The following is a 26,424-nucleotide window of genomic DNA, read 5'->3' as shown; positions in this document are numbered from 1 at the left end:
TACACACACAGATTCTACACAAACACACACAGATTTTACACAAACACACGCAGACTACACAAACACACACAGATTCTACACAAACACACACAGATTTTACACAAACACATGCAGACTCTGCACAAACTCTACACAAAATCTACACAAACACAGACACTACACGAACTTACACAGACACTACACAACCACACACTACACAAACACACACAGACTACACAAACACACAAACTACACAGACACTACACAAACACACACAGACTACACAGACACTACACAAACACACACTACACAAACACAGACTACACAAACACACAGACACTACACAAACATACACAAACACACACAGACACTACACAAACACACACAGTCACCGCACCGCATCAGGACCAGCCTCCCATGAAATCAATCAACATTAGTAAAATTGTAACATTTCAAAAAGAAAAGTACTTCAGTTATTGGAGAAACCAAACACAAGCACAGAGTAAAATGCTGTTTGTTATTCAGCCCTAAATCGACACTGTAGCTGATTACCTGAGTACAGTGACTGACCTCAAACTCAGAACCACACTGACCAAATACAGACTCAGTGCTCACAAGCTGGACATCGAGACCGGACGCTACAAGAACTCCTGGCTCCCCACAGAACAACGAGTGTGTACATAGTGCAACACCAACACCACAGAGACTGAGCTGCACTTCCTAACTGAGTGTCCAAAATACACTCACATACGGGAGGTGTACTACAAAACATTCCAGAAACTTCACCCTGAATTCTGCTCCCTCACCAACACCCAGAAACTCTTCATCATGTTGGGAGAGGAGAAGAAGAGCAGCGCAGTAGCAGCTCAGTACGTATCTGCCTGTCACAATCTGAGAGACACGGACTGATACAACCAAACACAGGAACAACCCTGATGGACCCACACAGAGACAATGTTTAATGTAATATATTTATTTATTTATGTTTTACATCTGCCTTTATTGTCATTTCCTTTTTATGTTTCTTTTTTTATTTAAAATTGTATTTCTTCCATAAAAATGTTTCTTTAGTTTTGTATATTCATATAAATTTCTCTTCAATGCTTTGGCAATACTGTAACCTTTTCAACAGTCATGCTAATAAAGCTCTTTGAATTTAATTGAATTGATTAAGCTCTTTTAAATAAACCGTTATCTTTAATAAATGTAATGATCTTATATATCTTATATTAAAATTACTTGAAATATCAAAACATTTAAATGTGACAAATTAGCAGAAATTTGAAAAAAAAAAAAAACACGTGAGGGGTGAACACTTTTTCACAGCACAGTACATGTACAGTACCCAAACACACCACACTGTTCAATACAATATTATGGTTTCTACCACACCGGCATCTTAAAATCTGATAGAATTTTACTTTAATGCTGTTTGATTATATTTAATGGAATAATGATGCAAAGCAGTCATTACCACAGATCAGTCATCACCACAGATCTTAAAATCTGATAGAATTTTACTTTAATGCTGTTTGATTATATTTAATGGAATAATGATGCAGGAAGTTCTTACCTTGTTTTTTTACAGCAGAACACACACAAGCAGATGATGTTCATCAGTACAGATGCAACTTTAATGATGATCCAGTAGAAACCAGGACCTGCAGAACAACTGGTATCAGGAGGCTCAGTCTTGTTTTCAGACTTTTGATTCTGATGATCTGAAATATAAAACCAGGAAGTAAAACAGTGCTGAGGAAAATCTGTAGTTTTGGAGAATAAATAATAAAAACTAATCATAACATTAGTTATTTCTTATATTTTATTTACAGCTGATGTGTTGATATGATATGAACTTGCAGCTTCGTGGCCCAGTTGGTACTGAAGGTACTGCAAAGCTCCAGGGTATTTGAGACATTGGTACTCCTGAGTCTATCCATTACAAACAATACCACCTGAGGGGTATGATGTGTGTTGCATCACATTTTACTGTTTTCATATTTATAAAATACACGTAAGTTTGTCAGTTAAATAAACTTTCAAGAGCTTTAACACTTGGCAAGGCGGCACAGCGGCTCAGTGGGTAGCTCTGTTGCCTCACAGCAAGTAGGTTCTGGTTTTAACTCCAGCGGTTCGGGTCCTATTTGTGCAGAGTTTGTGAACTGTACAGTGATATTAACACTTTAAAGGTCGTATATATGAACTCTGTCATAAGTGACAGAACAGGCCCAATTTTTGAGCATTCCACAATACTGTGTAATAATAATTTGATGGCTTGAGCTCAGAACTGTGCTGAAGCATCCACCTCGATCTGTAGTAAAATGAAATATACAGCATTCTTCTACTGCCATGTCCAATATAAGAATGCTGATGTCTAGTACTAACCCTGTATTTGTGAAGCACAAAATGCTAGAAAAACAAAAACTGTTAGGTTTTTTTTGGTACATAACATCATTATTAAACATCATTATTAAACATAAATTCAATATGGGACGGCATTTACCCACGTGCTGCCTTTGTTCAACATGGCGCCGGCCAGGCTCCCTCCCTGACTCCTACCGAAGGGGGGGGAGGCGGAGCCCTGAGCTTTTTAGCACATTTCATTGGCTCCAACAGCAGCGGCGGAGGAGGAGCCTAGACTAGTTTAAAAAAGAACGGCGGGCTCAGAGGAGCTCTCTTTCTTGGGTGGTTGTGTGTCTAGACTGCAGGAGAAAGGAGCGCTGATCGGCTTAGCTCTGGCATATATTCACAGATCATTTTTACACTTAATAAAGTGTTTTAAAGAGTACTTTCTGGAATTATCCGACTGCTTCTTCAAGGTCTCTCGACAAAAAGATTCATCCTAACAGATCTTGAAAGCATCTTAATGCTTTCAAAACCTACTGACATATTTTCACTGTGATCAGTTTTAAAAGTAAGTGATTGACATGTTACTTAATGTATTTATACTGTATACACTAAATGACCAACCAGGCTGACTGTGAACTTGTTGGACATCTTATTCCAAAAGTAAATGAATAAGACATTTTTGTCCTCCGTTGTGGCTATACACTTTGTGCCTGTTCAATCAAATGTTATAGCATTTGCTTTTGTCCTGAACCTTAAACACTAAAAAACTCATAAGAAACAGACAAACTTAAATGTGCATTTTAGGTATCAATCTTTTAGAACTGGTCTATTTCATAAAACATATAGTAATTGTCACGCTTTGAGCCTCCCTGTGCTCTAGTGTGCCACGCCCTTCTCTCCCCAGTCTCCAGCCAGCCTCCCTCTCCTGATTGGTTAGCTGGGGCTAATTAGCCCCAGCTGCTAGTATTTAGAAGAGGCTCAGGGAAAGGCTGGTTGGACACTATTCTTTGTAACTCTGTTTGCGGTGGTAACTCTGTTTGCGGTGGTAACTCTGTTTGCGGTGGTAACTCTGTTTGTGACTCAGTTCTTTTGCCTGGGTATTCCTTATCTGTTTCTGAACCTTGCTCCTTGCTCCTTGCCGTTTCATCCGGTTTGTTTATTTGGTTTGTTTGTTTAGTTCTGTTTGTTTAGCCCCTTTAGCCATGTTAGCCCATTAGCCTTTGTTTATTAACTTTAATTCTGTTTGTCTGTGTTTAGTTCTTGTAGTTCTGTTTCACCCTTGTCTCTGTTCGTTAGCTTTAGTCTGTTTAACCTGTTTAGTCTGTTTGTTTGCCCTGTTAGTCCAGTTAGCCTGTTTAGTATTTGTTAGCATAATTAGCCTTGTTAGCCCTATTAGCCTTGTTTGTCCTGTATGTTAGTTTGTATTCCTCTGTTCTGTCTTAGTTTTCAATAAATATACTTAGTTTATGCATCTCATTTACATTTACATTTTCAGCATTTAGCAGACGCTTTTATCCAAAGCGACTTACAAAATGAGCGGAACACGATGAGCAATTGAGGGGACTTGCTCAGGGACCCAACAGTGGCAACTTGGTGGTGGCGGGGCTTGAACCGGCAACCTTCTGCTTACTAGTCCAGTACCTTAACCACTGAGCTATCACTGGCCCTCTGCGTGTGTGTCCGCCCCTCCTGTCCGTCTAGCCCACATATACCGTTACATAATAGTCTCCCCCAAGAGGACACAGCGAGATGTTTTTTGTTCATGTGTTTCCGGACTTCGGCTCCATGAGGCTTCCTCAAACCTTCCCGCTTAGTAGGCCAGCTCCATATGATGGAAGCGACTCAGGCGTCGAAGGCTTCCTTCTGCAGAGCCAGCTCTACCTGCAGAACCTTCTGGACCCCCAGCCATCGACAAGGTGCGATTTATGATGTCTAGACTGAGGGGTGCTGCTCGTGAATGGGCTAAGCAGCTGTGGTCTGACAGGGGAGCTGTGCTGAACTCGGTGAAGGATTTTGAAGGCCTCATGAGAGCCAAATTTTCATGCAGCAAATCGCCCACTGCAGCTTATACCCGGCATCCAGTGACCACTGGGGATGTTAAATTTCCCCCAGTGCCCACTGCTGATGTGGTCCGGGTGCCAGTGCCCGCTATTAATGCTCGTGACCGTCCCAGGTCCAGGTTAGGAGCCAATCAGTATTGTTTGTCTAGTAATGCTCCTTGTAATGACCCCACGGGCTCCAGGGGTCCTTCTGTTTTTTCGCTAGTTCCAGGTATTCAGATTCAGGTCAGTCAGCCTGTCATGTCTTGTCCGTCTGTTCAAGTTAGTCATGTTTCCAAGTCATGTTCCAGGAGTTCTAGTTTGTCTAGTCATGTTCCTTATAAAGACCCCAATGGCTTCAGGGGTCCTTCTGTTTGTTTGCCAGGTCCAGGTATTCAGGTTCAGGTCGGTCAGGCTGTCATGTCTTGTCCATCTGTTCAAGTTAGTCATGTCTCTAAGTCAGGATCCATAAGTTCTAGTTTGGCTAGTCATGTTCCTTATAAAGACCCCAATGGCTCCCGGGGTCCTTCTGTTTGTTTGCCAGTTTCAGGTAATCAGGTTCAGGTCAGTCAGCCTGTCATGTCTTGTCCGTCTGTTCAAGTTAGTCATGTCTCTAAGTCAGGTTCCATAAGTTCTAGTTTGGCTAGTCATGTTCCTTATAAAGACCCCAATGGCTCCCGGGGTCCTTCTGTTTGTTTGCCAGTTTCAGGTAATCAGGTTCAGGTCAGTCAGCCTGTCATGTCTTGTCCATCTGTTCAAGTTAGTCATGTCTCTAAGTCAGGTTCCATGAGTTCTAGTTTGGCTAGTCATGTTCCTTATAAAGACCCCAATGGCTCCAGGGGTCCTTCTGTTTGTTTGCCAGGTCCAGGTATTCAGGTTCAGGTCAGTCAGCCTGTCATGTCTTGTCCATCTGTTCAAGTCTGTCCTGTCTCCAAGTCGAGTTCCATGAGTTCTAGTTTGTCTAGTCCTGTCCTTGTTTGTCTGTCTCTGTCGGTTGTAGGTGTCAGTCAGCAGGTCAAGGTGTCAGAGATGGTCTGTCTTTACTTTCGGGCCCTCCTGCCGCCCAGGCAGAGTCAAACAGTTCCAAGTCCTCTCCAGTTTTGTTTCCTGTTAAAGTTCCAAGCTTTATGTTCCAGTCTGCAGAGTTCAAGCCACAGTCTACTACAGACAATTCTCCTTCAGTTCTGCTGCTGCTGCCACAAGGCTTCAAGCAGCTGATTCACGAAGCCTCTTCAGGTTCCAAGCAGCTGATTCAAAATGAATCTTCAGGTTCCAAGCAGCTGATTCACGAAGCCTCTTCAGGTTCCAAGCAGCTGATTCAAAACAAATCTTCAGGTTCCAAGCAGCTGATTCAAAACGAATCTTCAGGTTCCAAGCAGCTGATTAAAGAAACCTCACCAGGTTCCAAGCACCTGATTCAAGACGAATCTTCAGTTTCCAAGCAACTGATTCAAGACGAATCTTCAGGTCCCAAGCAGCTGTGTCAAGAAACCTCTTCAGGTTCCAAGCAGCTGATTCAAGATGAATCATCAGGTTCCAAGGAACTGATTCAAGACGAATCTTCAGGTCCCAAGCAGCTGATTCACGAGGTCCCTCCAGGGTTCAAGCAGCTGAATCACGACGTCCCTCCAGGGTTCAAGCAGCTGATTCATGACGTCCCTCCAGGGTTCAAGCAGCTCATTCCGGATGCCTCTCCAGGATCCTCACAGCTGATTCAAGCCTCTTCGCCAGGCTCCATGCAGCTGACTCCCGAAGCCTCTTCGCCAGGCTCCATGCAGCTGACTCCCGAAGCCTGTTCGCCAGGCTCCATGCAGCTGACTCCTGAAGCCTCTTCGCCAGGCTCCATGCAGCTGACTCCCGAAGCCTCTTCGCCAGGCTCCATGCAGCTGACTCCCGAAGCCTCTTCGCCAGGCTCCATGCAGCTGACTCCCGAAGCCTCTTCGCCAGGCTCCATGCAACTGACTCCCGAAGCCTCTTTGCCAGGCTCCATGCAGCTGACTCCCGAAGCCTCTTCGCCAGGCTCCACGCAGCTAGTCTCTGTTCCTGAGATGGCGCCCCCCGGCGGTGCTTCTGTTCCTGAGATGGCGCCCCCGGCGGCGCTTCTGTTCCTGAGATGGCGCCCCCGGCGGCGCTTCTGTTCCTGAGATGGTGCCCCCCGGCGGTGCTTCTGTTCCTGAGATGGCGCCCCCCGATGGCGCTTCTGTTCCTGAGATGGCGCCCCCCGATGGTGCTCCTGTTCCCGTATTGGTGCCCCGTGATGGCGCTTCTGTCCCTGAGTTGGCGCCCCCCGATGGCGCTCCCTGACGGCACTTCTGTTCCCGAGTTGGCGCCCCCCAATGGAGCTTCTGTTCCTGAGTTGGTGCCCCCCGGCGGCGCTTCTGTTCCTGAGTTGACGCCCCCCGATGGTGCTTCTAATCCTGAGTTGACACCCCCTGGCGGCACTTCTGTTCCTGAGTTGGAGCCTCCTGGCGGCGCTTCTGTTCCTGAGATGATGCCCCCCGATGGTGCTTCTGTTCCTGAGATGGCGCCCCCTGATGGTGCTTCTGTTCCTGAGATGGCACCCCCGATGGCGCTTCTGTTCCTGAGATGGCGCCCCCGATGGCGCTTCTGTTCCTGAGATGGCGCCCCCCTGATGGCACTTCTGTTCCTGAGATGGCACCCCATGATGGCACTTCTGTTCCCGAGTTGGCGCACCCTGATCGCGCTTCTGTTCCTGAGTTGGCACCCCATGATGGCGCTCCTGTTTCCGAGATGGCGCCCCCCCCGATGGCGCTCCTGTTTCCGAGATGACGCCCCCCGATGGCGCTTCTGTTTCCGTGTTGGGGCTCCCCGATGGCACTTCTGTTTCCGTGTTGGTGCTCCCCGATGGCACTTCTGTTTCTGTGTTGGTGCTCCCCGATGGCACTTCTGTTTCCGTGTTGGTGCTCCCCGATGGCGCTTCTGTTCCCGAGTCGGCTCCGCCCGATGGCACTTCTGTTTCTGTGTTGGTGCTCCCCGATGGCACTTCTGTTTCCGTGTCGGTGCTCCCTGATGGCGCTTCTGTTTCCTCGTTACCGCCTCTTGAAGGTGTATCTGGCTTCTCGTCGGCGCCCCATGTCAGTGCCTCTCTTTTTCCGTCAACAGCCTGTGTTCCAGCATTCTTATCACGCCTGCCTAAGGACTTCCTAAATTACTTTGAACTTGCCCCTCAAGGTCCAGGACCTCCTTTTTGTTTCTTTTTTTTTTGGGCACTCCAGGAGGCGTGCCTTTGGGAGGGGGCTACTGTCACGCTTTGAGCCTCCCTGTGCTCTAGTGTGCCACGCCCTTTTCTCCCCAGTCTCCAGCCAGCCTCCCTTTCCTGATTGCTAATTAGCCCCAGCTGCTAGTATTTAGGAGAGGCTCAGGGAAAGGCTGGTTGGACACTATTCTTTGTAACTCTGTTCGCTCTTGGTAACGCTGTTTGCGGTGGTAACGCTGTTTGCGGTGGTAACGCTGTTTGCTGTGGTAACTCTGTTTGTGACTCGGTTCTTTTGCCTGGGTATTCCTTATCTGTTTCTGAACCTTGCTCCTTGCTGTTTCATCCGGTTTGTTTATTTGGTTTGTTTAGTTCTGTTTGTTTAGCCCCTTTAGCCATGTTAGCCCATTAGCCTTTGTTCATTAACTTTAATTCTGTTTGTCTGTGTTTAGTTCTTGTAGTTCTGCTTCAACCTTGTCTCTGTTCGTTAGCTTTAGTCTGTTTAACCTGTTTAGTCTGTTTCTTTGCCCTGTTAGTCCAGTTAGCCTGTTAGTCTGTTTTGTATTTGTTAGCATAATTAGCCTTGTTAGCCCTAGCCCTATCAGCCTTGCTTGTCCTGTATGTTAGTTTGTATTCCTCTTTTCTGTCTTAGTTTTCAATAAATATACTTAGTTTATGCATCTCTGCGTGTGTGTCTGCCCCTCCTGTACGTCTAGCCCACATATACCGTTACAGTAATCATAAAATACATTATAAAAAAACATTTACTTGCTACTGTTTTAATCGTTATTCTACAAGTATCCACAAATATTTGTACTATGAAAAACCATTAAATATTGACCAGTGCACCTTTACCACATGGTGAACCCAACATGATGCAACATGTGTTAATATTAAGCCAACAAAATATTTTGTTATTTAATGCACAGTTATTAAGTCAACCAAAACCTGATTATCTTAAATAAGTTATTTAATACAAGAAATGAGATTCAACTCTCAGCAGGGCCGGAGTGGGCCCCTTTTTCAGCCCGGGAGTTTCATGCCCAAACCCGGCCCACTTTTTCCACGGAGGAAAAATTTGAATAAATGAAACAGCAGCTAGCTCTTACAATGCCTTTTTATTGGGTATAAGTTCAGGTTTATGTTGGTCAGTTAACAGAAACCACTTCACCTAAACATGTTTAATTTAAATTTAAATCAGATAAAGATTTAAAAGTTTAAAAAATGTGATAAAGATGAAAAAGTATTTACATTTGTACAGGAGCAATAAGTTGAAATAAAAATTTAAATTGTATTTGTCTTTTTAACAGAGAGGTGCTCTATTGTTAGGTTTACACTAAACTCTTAAGTAGCTTCACTACACGCATATTTAATAGGCTACCTACAGCATTAAAAGCCTCCTAAGCAGTGCACTGGTTTCTGCAACTTTATTAATAACGGTGTCATTGTCTATAGACATGAGACATGGCTTATCTGCTGCTCTGAAGCTAAAAAAAAAAACATTTCATTAAGGTTTGCTGAATAACATAACATGCTTAAAGTTTTTTTTTTAAACAATTTAGCCTATATTATGATGGTGTAAAATTGATAGTGATTTAGGCTATTTGTCTCCATTTGTTAAAATAAATTAGGCTATCATGCTAATGACATCTTTCTGAATGTCTGAACAATTTAACATATATCATGTATATTCTCTACGTTATATTTTACATTACAAATAACTATGTTAGTTTAAATAACTCTGTTAGACTATCCTCTACCGGTCAGTAGTCATGGCCTCACATGGATCATCAGTACAGTAGCGTCGGAACAAAAACATTCCATTAATGAGTTAGGCTATTTAATATATTACACTTCAAATTATGTTTATTATTTTCAGCTTGAAACTGGATATTTGTGATTAATGGTGTGTATTGGGTTCTACAAAACAAACTACGCTAAGTTGACTTGGCTATGTTGCGCAATACCGGCTGCATGGGGTCTGTCCTCTGGAAAACAGGTCTGTTAATTTGGCACATTTGGCAGCATCTTCTTCCATCGCCTTTCTGTTACTTTTACCGGCGCTCCAGAAGAGACGCCTCATGGGCCCAAACAACTTAAACATTTGGGAGGGGGGGATTCCCTCAGATGGTAGAACCCATCTAATTTACTGCGATGTAGGGGCTGCGCTGTCAGATGAATGGAGAATGAACGCAAGAAGAAGATTAGATAAGTGACAGATAAGTGTCAAAATTATTTTTCCCAACCGGCCCAAACTTGAGATTGACATGAGCCGGCCCATCGGGAATCTTCCCGAATCTCCCGATTAGCCACTCCGGGCTTGACTCTCAATACTAAAGAACGTGTCTAGATTTAAACTTCCAAATCTAAATCCAGCGTTAAAAATAAAACAACTAAACAGATTCTGAGAAAAGCTGCATCTGTATCTTATTCTATTCATTTTATGTAAAAAAAAACAAAAAACACACACAACAGCATTAATAAACTGTCAACACTCACCTGTAAAGTTCAGTCTGATGGATTTCCCAAACTGAATGTGCTCAGTCTCGTTTCTACCACCACAGTAATAAAGTCCTAAATCTGTCTCTCCAACCCCAATAATCACCAAACTGACTGAACCGCTGACTTCTGTTATAGTGAAGTGACTCTCATTCACATTATTAATAAGCGTAAAGTTTGTTTTTACTTTTAATCTTTGAGCAGAAATCAGCAGTTCCAGCTCCTCAGATCTCTGTCGAAACCAGAATATAAAATCAGTAGTGATGTTACAGGGCAGGATGATGTTTTCTCCAGGATGAACAGATCTCACATCAGATGAAGTGACCTGAAGGAAACTCAGTGGAAATAAACCTGAAAAAATAAAAGCACAAAATTATTAAAACCTGCAGTCATGTGACTCTTTGTGAATAAGAGTAGATTACATCCAGCTTATAAAAATATTTTTTACATTAAATGCTATTTTTATCATTTATTTATTTATTGTAATTAGTACATTATAATATGTGTAAACTTACCAAGCAGCAGATGCAGAATAAATGTGGATGGGAGTTTGTTCATTTTTAACAGAGATGCTCCAGTGATGTAGAAGTGTAAAAACTCTGTTATCACTGAGCACTTTTATTCAGTTTAAGCTGCTTTAGCCACAGACCCCGAGCTCGTGTTCTACTCAACTGTCCAGTGAGCTGCTGCTATATTACACATTACATGTTGGTGCAGCTGTGGGTGGTGCACAGCAACATGGGTATAAAGAACCTGGATTAGCATAAATAATTTCATTCTCTGATCACTGTTGGTGAAGATTCTCAACATTTTCTTTTTGTGTCCTGAAAACATGCAGATGGTGGATTGGCTGTGCTGGATTTCTCCATGTAAAGTACTGAAAAATGGCAGTTTTAATTAAATTGTAATAATTAATCCATTAACAATAAACATGGGCATGTGATGATGATGATGATGGTGATGATGAGCCAAAACCAGAAGTTTAGAAACCAGTTTCTTAAAGTAAGTGTCAGCATCACCAGCACATGTTCTCTATGGATGTTTTATAAATGATACATGATTTAGTGTATGTTGCTTAAGCCATAAATATAAGTTAAAACATGACAGTTAAACCTAAAAAAAAGGACAAGTACCAGTTTAGTACCATTTTGTGCTGGTACTTTACTTCAATTGGATTCTCCATCATCCTGTACATTAAAAATATCTAACCTGTAAATGGATCACAACCTCAGGATTGGGCCGGTATGATGGCTCAGTGGGTAGCACTGTCGCCTCACAGCAAGAAGGTCCTGGGTTCGATTCTTAGGTGGCGTGATCAGGATCCTTTCTGTGTGGAGTTTGTATGTTCTCCTTGTGTCTGTGTGGGTTTTCTATGGGTGTTCCGGTTTCCTTCCACAGTCCAAAGACGTGCAAGTGAAGTGAACTGGAGATAAAAAATTGTGCATGACTGTGTTTGATATTAAACTTCTAAAAACGCGACTTCTAAAATCAGAAATCCACAATAAATCAGACTTTGTTGTGTTTCAGCAGCTTTTCCAACACGTTAATTAGCAAAACAATAGAATTTTAAGGTTTGTTTACTGGTATGGATGTGTTTATTTATTATTACTATATAAAACAGCAGCTTCTTGGAAAGCATGACTTTATCTGTCCTATAGCTATGTTCTGGGTGTGTCCAACAAGATCAACAGTCCCACAGACCTGATCCATGTTTAACTGGTTTATCCTACAAATCGTTCTCCTCTACTGTCTACCTGTGTTTAATCCCACTCACATCATCTGTGACTGTGTCTATCAGCTAAACCAGCAGTTCTGTAATGAAGGTGGATAATATTAATAATACAGAGGATCTATCAGGAGCGCTGATGATGGAAGTAAAGTGTACTGCTACACGTAAACTGGGTTAAACAGAGTTCTGATGTACTGTAGTAAAATAAACACTGCAGATTATTCTGTTAGGGATAAAAAATAATCTAATTTGAAACACACAGTAGTTTGTTGTTTTGCTGTTTTGTTGCTGAGGCCTGTTGTGAGTGACCAAGCAAGAAAACCACAAAGGAATAAAAAGCTTCTATTTACTGCCAGTAATAAACCACATGCATACAGGAAGTAACACTCACTGTGTTCGAGAGAGAAGCCGTTTTTTAAGAATGTGTTTAACTGTCAACTGACCACTTTATTATGGTTCTCTCTTTTTATTTAACAAAATCAATTCAATAAAAAAAACTTACATTGTCTCTGAACTGGTCATTTTAAACTTTTGTAAAGTGTCGTTTTAGACTCACACAAACTAGCCAAATGCAGCAGTATTAACACCCACGGTGCTCAGTCTGAACCTGGGAACCACTAGGAGACCGGCATCTGATGACCTTAGATTACGGGAGGGATTATAGAATTTTAGGAGGTCTGAAAGATAAACAGGACCCAAACCATGGAGTGCCTTATAGGTGAGAAGTAAGTTTTTGTACCATATGCGCATGGTAATGGGCAGCCAGTGAAGCTGCTCCAGGACTGGATTTATGTGATCAGACTTCTTTGTATGGGTTAAAATCCGTGCAGCAGAAAAGCAGAGAAGTTACCTCTGGAATATGATGTCACCTGGTCCTGTAAAAATTCCCCAATTTCTTTTTGTTTGTACTTAACCCCACTGCAGTTTGTAGTTTAATATAACTATAATTATACAACAGGTAGTTCCGACCTTACAATCTGATTGGTTGAGAAGCGTTCTAACTGTGCTGATATTGGTGATAACAGCACGGCCTTTTCACGCAATTACTGTATTACTCCGCTGACATGTTGCCAGTAACGACAAGCTTCATGCACACTGTTGTGATATGTCTTTAAGACGTTAAAGGGTTAACACAGAATACGGAGTTATGCTTGATGCCGTATACGCATGCGTGGGTTCAGTTTAAGGATGCAATAAAACAAAGCTCTACTGAACAGTTTATCTCCTGTATTTCTTTCCAATAATACTTCACACACAAACGTGCATGCAGGCGACACAGCTCCCGATCACGTTTTAAATCCGTGATCTGATATACAATCTATCGCACTGTATAGGGAACATAACCAGTTGTCTCTAGTGCACTATGTAGTGAACATGAATGCGTTATCTGATTAAAAACAATCTATCGCACTGTATAGGGAACATAACCAATTGTCTTATTCACTATCTAGTGCACTATGTAGTGAACATGAATGCGTTATCTGATTAAATACAATCTATCGCACTGTATAGGGAACATAACCAATTGTCTAATTCACTAGCTAGTGCACTGTGTAGGGAACATACATTTGTGATCTGATACACAATCTAGTGCACTACGTAGGGAACTTTAATGTGTTTGTGACGCGAACAGTTAGCTTAATAGCCCAGTTAGCAGCTCCTAAGAGTTCTGTTATGACCCATCATATCCTTCGGTGTGTGCAAGAGGTTTTTTATTTCTTTCTTTTTTTCCTTCAGGGGTTCTTGCCTTTTTCTTGTTGTTGTTCTTACCTCCGTGAAATGAGAAAACACATTTTGCAACTTGGGATGTCTGCTTTGTAGTGTTAAACTTTATATTCGTTGTGGAACTACTTTTTGGCGGAAGGTATTGTCAATATTAAAGCATAATTATTATGAAATTCAGGGCTTCTTTGATTAATTTTCTTTCTTTATTTTGTATAAATCTGTTGTATAAAAGCAATAGAACACTCGAGGTCGTGTGTTATCGCGAATAACATCACGGCTGTGATGATCTATGGCACTCGCCTACGGCTCGTGCCTGCGACCGAATCACAGCCGTGATGTTATTCGCGATAACACACGACCTCTCGTGTTCCATTGCTTAATTATAATCTAGAACAGTGGTTCTCAAACTTTTTAGACCGAGTACCACCCATTGTCAAACCAAAACTTCCAAGTACCACCTATGTCTCTCATCACAATACCACATATAGCACACATTAATTAGGTGTGTGTGTATATGTATATATATATATATATATATATATATATATATAGGCAGTGATGGGAATTATGGCTTCTTGACTGGAGCCGGATATTTTGGCTTGGTTCCTTTTAAAGAGCCATTCAAAAAGTGAATCTTCGCGCTGCTAGGTAAACTATATTAACATATATATAATATGATATTAACATCAAATTTGCATTAAATGTAGGCCTAATTCAAACATCACTTAAATAAGAAAGATTAATTTCAAAAGGCAAAAAACTACAGGGAAGAGACAGACTGTGGTTGCATTTCATTAAGTTTTATAAAAATCCTCTCTTGTACAAAGATGTGACTGAGTTTGATTCTGCTTTAAAACATAAGCACAATGAAATTATCAGATTTAACCTAATTAAACAAGTTTATAGTTTATTTCTGAATTATTTGTCATTATACTACTAGCTCTCTCTCTCTCTCTCTCTCTCTCTCTCTCTCTCTGTGTGTGTGTGTGTGTGTGTGTGTGTGTGTGTGTGTCGCTCGCTCATTCTCCGCGATACTGAAAGTGTTTTCGGATTTGTGTGAGTGCGCGTGTTTAGCGGAGCAGCCTGGTGATGTCAGGAACGAGATCAGTGAGATTCAAACACAGATCTGCTCTGACAAAAGCGAGAGAGCTACTGATAACTTTACTGATCACTTTACTGATAACTTTACTGATAACTTTACTAATAACGTTTCGGAAATTTCGAGATGGAAACTGCGAACGTGAAGTATAGAATTAATGAAGTACGGTGTCTGCGTAGCCCCGAATATTTTTTTTAAAACACATTAGTTTAAATACAACTTGGTTTAATTAAACTGATTTTATTAAAACAGAATTATAAGAACTTTGAAAAGGATTTTATTAGTAATGTACACATTTTGTTTCATATTATTTTTTATTTATAATTATTAAATGATTTATTTTTTCGGTCCATGTAATTACTTTTCCGAGATTATCTGGCGTACCACCTCATGCTGCTTCACGTACCACAGTTTGAGAACCACTGATCTAGAAGATCCATGAACTGAAAAGATTCTGCATTTAAAAAGTCTAATGGACTAAAATCAGCACCTGAAATAGAAACACAGAGAAGAACTGTTATAGCTTTGCTATTTAAAGATCTGTTTCGTGCTACCAAGAAATAAAACCACAGAGGTGAAGCGAATATTCTTTTTGTAAATGATGGTATAAACCACCTGCTCTTTACACTTAGAAATAAATGTGTGTGTGTGTGTGTGTGTGTGTGTGTGTGTAGTGTGTCTGTGTGAGTGTAGTATGTGTTTTTAGACTCAGTTCACAGCCACTTAAAACATCTTCAGCACACCTAAAAGAGACTGTCGAGATTATCCCAGCAGTTTTGGAAGACGTCTGTTTTTATACATCAGATTTTTATAATCTGTGAAAAGCTTAAAGTAAAATGTGAAAACTATTCTATAATAAAATTACTGTTATGCTACTGAATTACTTAATTAATTTATTTGAAAGTAATAAATTAAAGTAGAGATCTTTAACCAACTGTGGTCAGATGTCACACATTCTAAAACAGAGCTGCTTCATTTTCACCCCCTTGTGTGGTACTTCCTGTTCAGACCATGTGGTTTATACCACCACTCGCAAATGGAAAATAAGACATTTTTATTTTGTGGTTTCATTTCCTGGTCACTAACAGCAGAACTCAACAATAAAACAACAACTGCTGTGTGTTTCAGATTAATTTAGTTTTTATTATTAATTATATTTTATTAGATGATTAAAACAGAATAATGTGTTTCACTAAAGTAGTGCAATCTGTTATTCTACTGCTCTAGAGTCCTCTGGTGGAGTACTTTACATCATCCAGGATTCATGTCTGTATACGTTTTGTTATGTAGTGTATTTATGCATGATTATACATATTATCAGGTATTCATTCATTCATTGTGTTTTATCTCATTTGGGGTCACGGCGAGTCAGATTCACTGGGCAAAAGGTAGGAAACACCCCGACAGGTTGCCAGTCCATTACAGGCCAAACACACACACACACACACACACACACACTAAGGGAAATTTTGTATCTCCAGTTAACCTGCCTGCATGTCTTTGTACTGTGGAAGAAAACTGGAGCACCCTGAAGAAACCCACACAGACACGGGGAGAACATGCAAACTCCACACAGAAAGGACCTGGACAGAACCGAACACAGGACCTTGTTACTGTGAGGCGACAGTGTTACCCACCGAGCCACAATTTCTTAATAATAATAATAACACAAAACTAATCTTGTAATAAAATGACAGTGTGTGTTGTTCTAGTATGAGTGTATCAGGTGCAGCAGTGTTGTTGGGATTTTTACATTTAGTTTAATCCTACTGGCCTTTATTTGTTAATTATACAGATGCAGATGTACAGTACAATGCAATTCTTTTTCTGCATATCTCAGCTTGTTTTGAAGGGGTCAGAGCGCAGGGTCAGTCATTGCTTAAGGGCCCAACAGTGATTTGAACCGAAAATCTTCTGACTGATAGGCCAAAGCTCCACCCACTAGTCCACCACTGTCCCATTTATTAGGAACACATGTCCTGTTTGCACTGGTTGTAAGTGTACAGTGTGAGAGTAAAGCTGTTTTCTTATTTAATGCACATACATGTCTGTTAATCTTCATCTTGTCTTCCTCTATCAGTGGACACTTTTTGGTCACATGACGCTGTTGGCTCACACCAGTCCAAACTCTGAACATCTGTGTAGTCAGTCATACCACCCACACCCACTCATACCCTGTTACACCTCCTGGGTTCAGAGAAGATTCAAGAGCAGTTACTCCATCTACTGGTTATACGGGAACAATTCATTATAAACACTACAGAGGGTGGACAAAATACTAGAAACAGCAGAACCAGTCATCTTATCCTCTTATCCTCAGTCACTATGATCAGAACCACCACCACTAAAAAGTGAACTTTAAAAACACTGTTTATCTGGTGTATTTGGTGGCGTTTCTGCTCTGTTGCACCTGCTGACCAGAGGGACAAGTGATGGTTTATACTGGAGCCAGGGTTGTGCACCACTGCCTGAGACAAAGGCACAAATATTTTAGTGAGGGAAAAAAGAGGCGCGACCTTCTGGGTCATGTGCACGTGCACAATGCAGGGCAGAACTAATAGTTTTAGAGTAAAAATTATGATATTTCTTAAGGTTGCTGTTGTTACTTTAACAAATGGATAGTATGTGTAAGATTTACCCATTGTTATTCATTTCACATGCTGATTAATATACCTATTTAATATACATTTTAAACAATTTGGATGGGTTATTTCTACAACCCTCCAAAATCATTTTTTTACAGTGAAGCATCTTTCTACCAATACAGTGAGTTTCATTCAAAATACTAGGGAAAATATTCTACTGCATAATTCTACTATGTATGTCTAATAAGTGCCAAACATAGTAAGAATCTAATTATTAATTTTGATAAAGAGTGGATAGACAGAATCCATAAAGGTTTAATCACAGATTAGTCTGATTGTCCTTTGTTTTAAACTGAACAACAGGGGATATTAATTGTGTGCTGGCATAAATTTTTTATTTTTTATATTTAATCATTTTTGTATTTTAAGTCTTTACTTTGTTATTTTTATTATATTCTTTTTGTTTCAGGAGATATTTATGAGATACAGTGTACTCATTATTTAGGGGTGTCAATAATGTTGTCCCCTACTGTATATAATAATAATAATAATAATAATAATGTAGGCTTTATCATTTATACATGTTTGTGTCTGCTTCTTTGTTTCAACTTATAATAGTGCAAAATAATTTTATGCATCCAGTTCGCTTTCAGTGAACTCCCAGTTTTTTTTATTTATTTGGGTTGTACATTGAAGTCATAGATATACAACCACTGGATTTTGGCAGAAAACTCAAGAGAGTTGAACTAAACGTGTGGCACTTGTAGTTTTTTAATGGTCTGATTTAGCTTGAGTCTAAATACTTGTGTAAAAATAAGCTGTATTTAAATAATCTTGTTTGGGACGTATCTACTCCTTGGTTCACATGTGTTAAACTAAAAAATATCGCTAGATAAACACTGTGGTTTTAAGAAAACACCATTTCTTTTTTTATATTTTCTTCATGCATTTTCTCCTCTTGTTCTCCCTTTAAACACGCCCGATTGCATCATGCTTACTCTCCACCAATGCCAATCCTCGCTCTGATTGAGGAGAACAAAGCTAACACACGCCCCCTCCGACACGTGGGCAGCAGCCGTATGCATTTTATCACCTACACTTTGATGAGTACAGTGCAGCTTAGCATTGTGTACGGAGAGACACACCCTGAGAGCACTCTTTTCTCATCTCTGTGCAGGCACAATCAAACAGCCAGCAGAGGTCGTAATTGCACCAGTCATGGGAGGGAAACCACATCTGGCTTAGTCCACCCATCTGAACAACAGGCCAATCGATGTTCATGTGGCCGCTCAGCCTTAGCCGGAAGGCAGAGTTGAGATTCGATATGATGTGTTAGAGATCAGAAAACAGCATTTCTAACTTATATGACAACTTGAAGCAGCAGCTGAAAAATCATTCATGAAAAGTTGAAAACTAGGAAAAGCAAAGCAATACTTTTTAAAACGTGAATTTCTTGTTGAGACCAGTAAAGGGTTAAAGACGTGCATTTTTATCAATGAATATTTCCTCTGCTGGTGTAATTCAGAAGTTAGATGAAGAAATGTGTGTCGGCAGGTGAATTTTTGAAAATGATGGACACGTCTTCAGGAGTTTTGCACTGAATTTGTTGTATCGTGGTGAAATATCACTTAACAACTTAATAATATGAGACGGAGACGGAGTGGTGGGAGAACACAGCTCGCTTTTTTACTTTTTACATTTATAGACTACAATACAGGTTAACAATGACACAGTATGGTGCTACGTGCAGGTCAAAACGTGTTACCAAAAATACATAACAGAATTAATTCCAACAAAATGTAGTGAAACGTTATATCTGGGGTTCGACTGTAATCAAAAATGTTAGCTAGATATCTGAACAATCTTAGTGCTAATTATATAAAGCAACAAGAGAGAAGATTTTACCTCTTCCCTCAGTTTAGTGTTTTCTATATTGTTGCGTGGTACAGAGTGGGGTTTGATTAGACCGCGAAGGTAACTTGGGGCTGGTCCATTTTTGGCTTTGTAGGCGAGCATCAGTGTTTTGAACTGAATGTGTGTAGCTACAGGAAGCCAGTGAAGAGAACGCAGCAGTGGGGTGATGATGTAGCATCAGTGGGGTGATATTGTGGCAGCAGTGGGGTGATGATGTGGCAGCAGTGGGGTGATGATGTGGCAGCAGTGGGGTGATGATGTGTCAGCAGTGGGGTGATATTGTGGCAGCAGTGAGGTGATGTGGCAGCAGTGGGGTGATGATGTGGCAGCAGTGGGGTGATGATGTGGCAGCAGTGGGGTGATGATGTGGCAGCAGTGGGGTGAGGCAGCAGTGGGGTGATATTGTGGCAGCAGTGGGGTGATGATGTGGCAGCAGTGGGGTGATATTGTGGCAGCAGTGGGGTGATGATGTGGCAGCAGTGGGGTGATGATGTGTCAGCAGTGGGGTGATATTGTGGCAGCAGTGGGGTGATGTGGCAGCAGTGGGGTGATGATGTGGCAGCAGTGGGGTGATGATGTGGCAGCAGTGGGGTGATGTGGCAGTGTTTAGGCTGGTTAAAAACCAGGCGAGCAGCTGCATTTTGAATGAGCTGCAAGGGTTTAATAGTGGACATGGGAGCTCCAGCCAGGAGGGAGTTGCAGTCGTCCAACCGTAAGATTACAAGTGATTGCACCAGAATCTGGGTAGCTTCCCTGGAGAGAAATGGACGAATCTTCCTGATGTTGTACAGGAGGAACCGACATGATCTTGTCATGTTGGCTATATAAGGAGAGAAGGTCAGCTGGTTATCCAGGACAACACCAAGTCTTCTTACATTATCAGATGGTCTGATCTGGGAGTCATCAAGAGAAATGAGTAGGTCCTGGGTTGGAGACTGATCTCCGGGAATGAGCAACATCTCTGTCTTGCTGGGATTAAGTATTAGATGATGAGCTGACATCTATTGTGAGATATCTCGCAGACATGCTGAGATGCAAGCTGAGACTTGTGTGTCTAAAGGAGAAAATGACAGAACAAGCTGAGTGTCATCTGCATAGGAGTGGTAGGAGAAGCCATGGGAGGCTATGACCTTACCCAGAGAGCGGGTGTAGATAGAGAAAAGAAGTGGGCCAAGTACAGAGCCCTGAGGAACACCGGTTGAGAGAGTGCATGGGGGAGATATGGATCCCCTCCATGACACTTGGTAGGAGCGCCCTTCAAGGTAGGAGGTCATCCATTGCCATGCTGAACCTGTTACACCAAGGTTGGAGAGAGTGGACAAAAGAATGCTGTGATTCACTGTGTCGAAGGCTGCAGAGAGGTCAAGAAGAATGAGGACCGATGACAGTTTGGCTGCTTTGGCTGCATGAAGCTTTAGTTTGACGTTACTCTCACTTTTTTCCACTTTAATTAATTTCCCCTTTATCTTATACACACACTCCCTTTTCTGCCTGTGTTTTGTTCCCCTAATTCTAATTACTGCTAGTATTGTAGGAACTGAACCTGTATGCTCGGTCCGCACGTTTGGGTCCAACCTCACGCCCCTATTAGGTCTCAGGTGTGCATAGGGAGCAGGTGTGTTCAATTTAGTAGTACAGCTCTAACACTCTCTCATACTGGTCACTGAAAGTTCCAACATGGCACCTCATGGCAAAGAACTCTCTGAGGATCTTAAAAGATGAATTGTTGCATTACATGAAGATGGCCAAGGCTACAAGAAGATTGCCAACACCCTGAAACTGAGCTGCAGCACAGTGGCCAAGATCATCCAGCGTTTTAAAAGAGCAGGGTCCACTCAGAACAGACCTCGCGTTGGTCGTCCAAAGAAGCTGAGTGCACGTGCTCAGCGTCACATCCAACTGCTGTCTTTGAAAGATAGGCGCAGGAGTGCTGTCAGCATTGCTGCAGAGATTGAAAAGGTGGGGGGTCAGCCTGTCAGTGCTCAGACCATACGCCACACACTACATCAAATTGGTCTGCATGGCTGTCACCCCAGAAGGAAGCCTCTTCTGAAGTCTCTACACAAGAAAGCCCGCAAACAGTTTGCTGAAGACATGTCAACAAAGGACATGGATTACTGGAACCATGTCCTATGGTCTGATGAGACCAAGATTAATTTGTTTAGTTCAGATGGTCTCAAGCATGTGTGGCGGCAATCATGTGAGGAGTACAAAGATAAGTGTGTCATGCCTACAGTCAAGCATGGTGGTGGGAATGCCATGGTCTTGGGCTGCATGAGTGCAGCAGGTGTTAGGGAGTTACATTTCATTGAGGGACACATGAACTTCAATATGTACTGTGAAATACTGAAGCAGAGCATGATCCCCTCCCTCCGGAAACTGGGTCGTAGGGCAGTGTTCCAGCATGATAATGACCCCAAACACACCTCTTAGACGACCACTGCTTTATTGAAGAGGCTGAGGGTAAAGGTGATGGACTGGCTAAGCATGTCTCCAGACCTAAACCCAATAGAACATCTTTGGGGCATCCTCAAGCGGAAGGTGGAGGAGCGTAAAGTCTCGAATATCCGCCAGCTCCGTGATGTCGTCATGGAGGAGTGGAAAAGCATTCCAGTGGCAACCTGTGAAGCTCTGGTAAACTCCATGCCCAGGAGAGTTAAGGCAGTTCTGGGAAATAATGGTGGCCACACAAAATATTGACACTTTCACTAAGGGGTGTACTCACTTTTGTTGCCGGTGGTTTAGACATTAATGGCTGTATATTGAGTTATTTTGAGGGAAGAATAAATTTACATTGTTATATAAGCTGCACACAGACTACTTTTCATTGTGTCAAAGTGTCATTTTGTCAGTGTTGTCCCATGAAAAGATATACTTAAATATCTGCAGAAATGTGAGGGGTGTACTCACTTTTGTGATACACTGTATATGTGTGTTAACAGTTGAAATGAAGTTGACCAGACAAAATATCTTGGGTTTATATCTGAAATAGAATGAGAGTTATTGTTAACATTAGAAACACTGTGTCTATTTTATTTGCATGTTTTGTGCTGTCCCAATTGTTTGATTTGGGTTGTATATTCAAGTCGTAGATATATCACAATAACCTACAACCACTGAATTTTGGCAGAAAACTCAAGAGAGTTGAACAAAACATGTGGCCAGCTCTAATAATGGTCTTTAATGGTCTGGTTTAGTTTGAGTCTAAATACTTGGGTAAAAATAAGCTGTATTTAAATAATCTTGTTTGGGCCAGATCTACTCACTGGTTGGCATGTGTTAAACTAAAAATATTGATAGATGACATTTATTTTAAGAAAACAGCATTTCTAACTTATATGTCAACTTGAAGCAGCAGCTGAAAAATCATTCATGAAAAGCTGAAAACTAGGAAAAGCAAAGAAATCATTTTTAAAACATGAATTTCCTGCTTGCTTACAGTCTGTTACACATCGTACATCATTTAGCTACACAATTCCTTGCTGTTTTATTTAGTTGAAACGAGTAACGAATTTACCTACGGCAAATGTATCGGAGTACAAGTACACAATTTCTTTAGGAAATGTAGTGGAGTAAAAGTTGCCGATATTTTAATACTTAAAGTACAGATACTCAAAAAATACTTAAGTAATGTAACAAAGTATTATTACTTGTTGCTCCAGCTAAACCTTGCAGTCAATTAGTGCAAGCAGAAAAAGAACAGAAAAAAATAAAACATACGTGCTGTCATGTAACACCAACATTAGGGAAGGTGGGTAGAAAAGTCTCTGTAATTATGTTCAGTTCTGCTGTGAATGTGAACTGAAGATGATTCATGACGTGTCCTCAGTCATGTTGGTGTGTCTGGGGATCACACTGAACGCTCTCCTCTTGCTTCACTTGAGATTTGGTCTGTGCCACTATTTACACCATCCCGGGCTTCTGTAGAGCCTGCAATCCTGGGGATCACATATAAAAACTGAGATCAACACAAGATCAGCCTGAGTAAAAATCACGAGTCTGAAGTTGATGATCAGTGGTCCTGGATAGACTGTCTGATTCACGACTACATACAAGAGAAACATTATAAAGGTACATAAGGAGAGAGAAACATTATAAAGGTACATAAGGAGAGAGAAACATTATAAAGGTACATAAGGAGAGAGAAACATTATAAAGGTACATAAGCAGAGAGAAACATTATAAAGGTACATAATGAGAGAGAAACATTATAAAGGTACATAAGGAGAGAGAAACATTATAAAGGTACATAAGCAGAGAGAAACATTATTAAGGTACATAAGGAGAGAGAAACATTATGAAGGTACATAAGCAGAGAGAAACATTATAAAGGTACATAAGGGGATAGAAACATTATAAAGGTACATAAGAAGAGAGAAACATTATAATAAAGGTACATAAAGAGAGAGAGAAACATTATAATAAAGGTACATAAGGAGAGAGAGAAACATTATAAAGGTACATAAGCAGAGAGAAACATTATAATAAAGGTACATAAGCAGAGAGAAACATTATAATAAAGGTACATATGGAGAGAGAAGCATTATAAAGGTACACGAGGAGGGAGAAACATTATAAAGGTACATAAGGAGAGAGAAACATTATAAAGGTACATAAGCAGAGAGAAACATTATAAAGGTACATATGGAGAGAGAAGCATTATAAAGGTACATAAGGAGGGAGAAACATTATAAAGGTACATAAGGAGAGAGAAACATTATAAAGGTACATAAGCAGAGAGAAACATTATAAAGGTACATATGGAGAGAGAAGCATTATAAAGGTACATAAGGAGGGAGAAACATTATAAAGGTACTTAAGGAGAGAGAAACATTATAAAGGTACATAAGGAGAGAGAAACATTATAAAGGTACATAAGCAGAGAGAATCATTATAAAGGTACATAAGGAGAGAGAAACATTATAAAGGTACATAAGGAGAGAGAAACATTATAAAGGTACATAATGAGAGAGAAACATTATAAAGGTACATAAGGAGAGATAAACATTATGGAAGTACATAAAGACACAAATCTTGAACTGATAAATATAAATGTGTTGATAATGAACAGGAGACTCATAATTAATTATAGTTCAGTGGGTCAGAAATGAGTCGTAAGAAAACGGCCAACAGTGAACATAGCAAACAAGAACCCTGTAGTAAGATGTTTTAAACCTTAAACAACAATATATTACAAAAACAACGTGGAAAATGTTTCTATCTACCTTTGTTTGTTAAATGAAGAACATTAACAAATCACAGATTCTTCTTTTTATTGTTAATATTTTTTAGTGTGAAGATCTAATATAAATGTAACGTACACACAGAAACATAAATACTTTTACAGCTGTGTACACGAGTGAGCAGGTGGAGCAGGTGTTCCTAATAAACTGGTGAGTGTTTATAACTCTAATGTTTAATGTAAAAAAATGACAGTAATTTATCATGATGTGTTTAATATTATACTGGAGGTTATTCTGTACCTGTTCAGTCAAATCTCTGCTTGTTCTGCTGCTGCTACATAAGATACAGGATGGTTCCTCTCTGAAACTAAACAGAATTTCATTTTCAAAATAATTTTTAACACACCACATGAAAACACACACACACACACACACACACAAACACACTAATACTGCATACGCTATAAAAAATACATACACACTTAAGACTGCACACACATACTACACAATATTAAAGCTACACGCACATTTGATTTTACAGACGTTATTAAACACGCTATTAATATTAAACACGCTATTAATATTAAACACACTATTGATATTAAAAACACTATTAATATTAAACACGCTATTGATATTAAACACACTATTGATATTAAACACGCTATTAATATTACACACACTATTAATATTAAACAGGCTATTAATATTAAACACACTATTAATATTAAACACGCTATTAATATTAAACACACTATTAATATTAAACACGCTATTAATATTACACTATTAATATTAAACACGCTGTTGATATTAAACACACTATTAATATTAAACACACTATTAATATTACACACACTATTATTATTAAACACGCTTTTAATATTCAACACTATTAATATTAAACACACTATTAATATTAAACACATTATTGATGTCAAACACGCTATTAATATTAAACACGCTATTAATATTCAACACTATTAATATTAAACACACTATTAATATTAAACACTATTAATATTAAACACTATTAACATTAAACACACTATTAATATTAAACACTATTAATATTAAACACACTGTTAATATTAAACACGCTATTAATATTAAACACGCTATTAATATTAAACACACTATTAATATTAAACACTATTAATATTAAACACACTATTAATATTAAACACATTATTAATATTAAACACACTTAATATTAAACACACTATTAAAATTAAACACACTGTTGATATTAAACACACTATTGATATTAAACACGCTGTTGATATTAAACACACTATTGATATTAAACACACTATTGAATTTAAACACACTATTAATATTAAACACTATTAATATTAAACACACTATTAATATTAAACAATATTAATATTAAATACACTGTTAATATTAAACACGCTATTAATATTAAACACGCTATTAATATTAAACACTATTAATATTAAACACACTATTAATATTAAACACACTGTTGATATTAAACACACTATTAATATTAAACACGCTATTGATATTAAACACACTATTAATATTAAACACATTATTAATATTAAACACACTTAATATTAAACACACTATTAATATTAAACACACTGTTGATATTAAACACACTATTGATATTAAACACGCTGTTGATATTAAACACGCTGTTGAAATTAAACACGCTATTGATATTAAACACGATATTGATATTAAACACACTATTGATATTAAACACACATTTGATATTAAACACTATTAATATTAAACACATTTGATATTAAACACACTATTAATATTAAACACACTATTGATATTAAACACACTGTTGATTTTAAACACACTATTGATATTAGACACCATTTTAATATTAAACATGCTATTAATATTAAACACGCTATTAATATTAAACACGCTATTAATATTAAACACACTATTAATATTAAACACACTATTAATATTCAACACTATTAATATTAAACACACTATTAATATTAAACACATTATTGATGTCAAACACGCTATTAATATTAAACACACTATTAAAATTAAACACAATATTGATATTAAACACTATTAATATTAAACACAATATTGATATTAAACACACTA

The 26,424-nt window shown here is 39.5% G+C and overlaps 1 long non-coding RNA gene across 1 annotated transcript in view; it reads right to left on the bottom strand.

Moving 5' to 3' along the window:
- Positions 1 to 16,681: 16,681 nt before the first annotated feature.
- The window catches only part of LOC134318715 (uncharacterized), a 29,014-nt gene continuing 19,271 nt past the window's right edge, over positions 16,682 to 26,424 (bottom strand). Inside the window, exons 3-6 of the long non-coding RNA XR_010013421.1 lie at positions 24,616 to 24,682; positions 22,853 to 23,070; positions 22,043 to 22,115; positions 16,682 to 16,820 (exon numbers count right to left, since the gene is read on the bottom strand). This is a non-coding gene — a long non-coding RNA (uncharacterized LOC134318715). The remainder of the gene's footprint in view (positions 16,821 to 22,042; positions 22,116 to 22,852; positions 23,071 to 24,615; positions 24,683 to 26,424) is intronic.

The sequence above is a fragment of the Trichomycterus rosablanca genome, chromosome 1 (assembly GCF_030014385.1).
Source record: "Trichomycterus rosablanca isolate fTriRos1 chromosome 1, fTriRos1.hap1, whole genome shotgun sequence".
NCBI lineage: Eukaryota > Metazoa > Chordata > Actinopteri > Siluriformes > Trichomycteridae > Trichomycterus > Trichomycterus rosablanca.
Note: the sequence above shows the minus strand (reverse complement) of the source record. Positions and strands in the feature narration are given on the sequence as shown.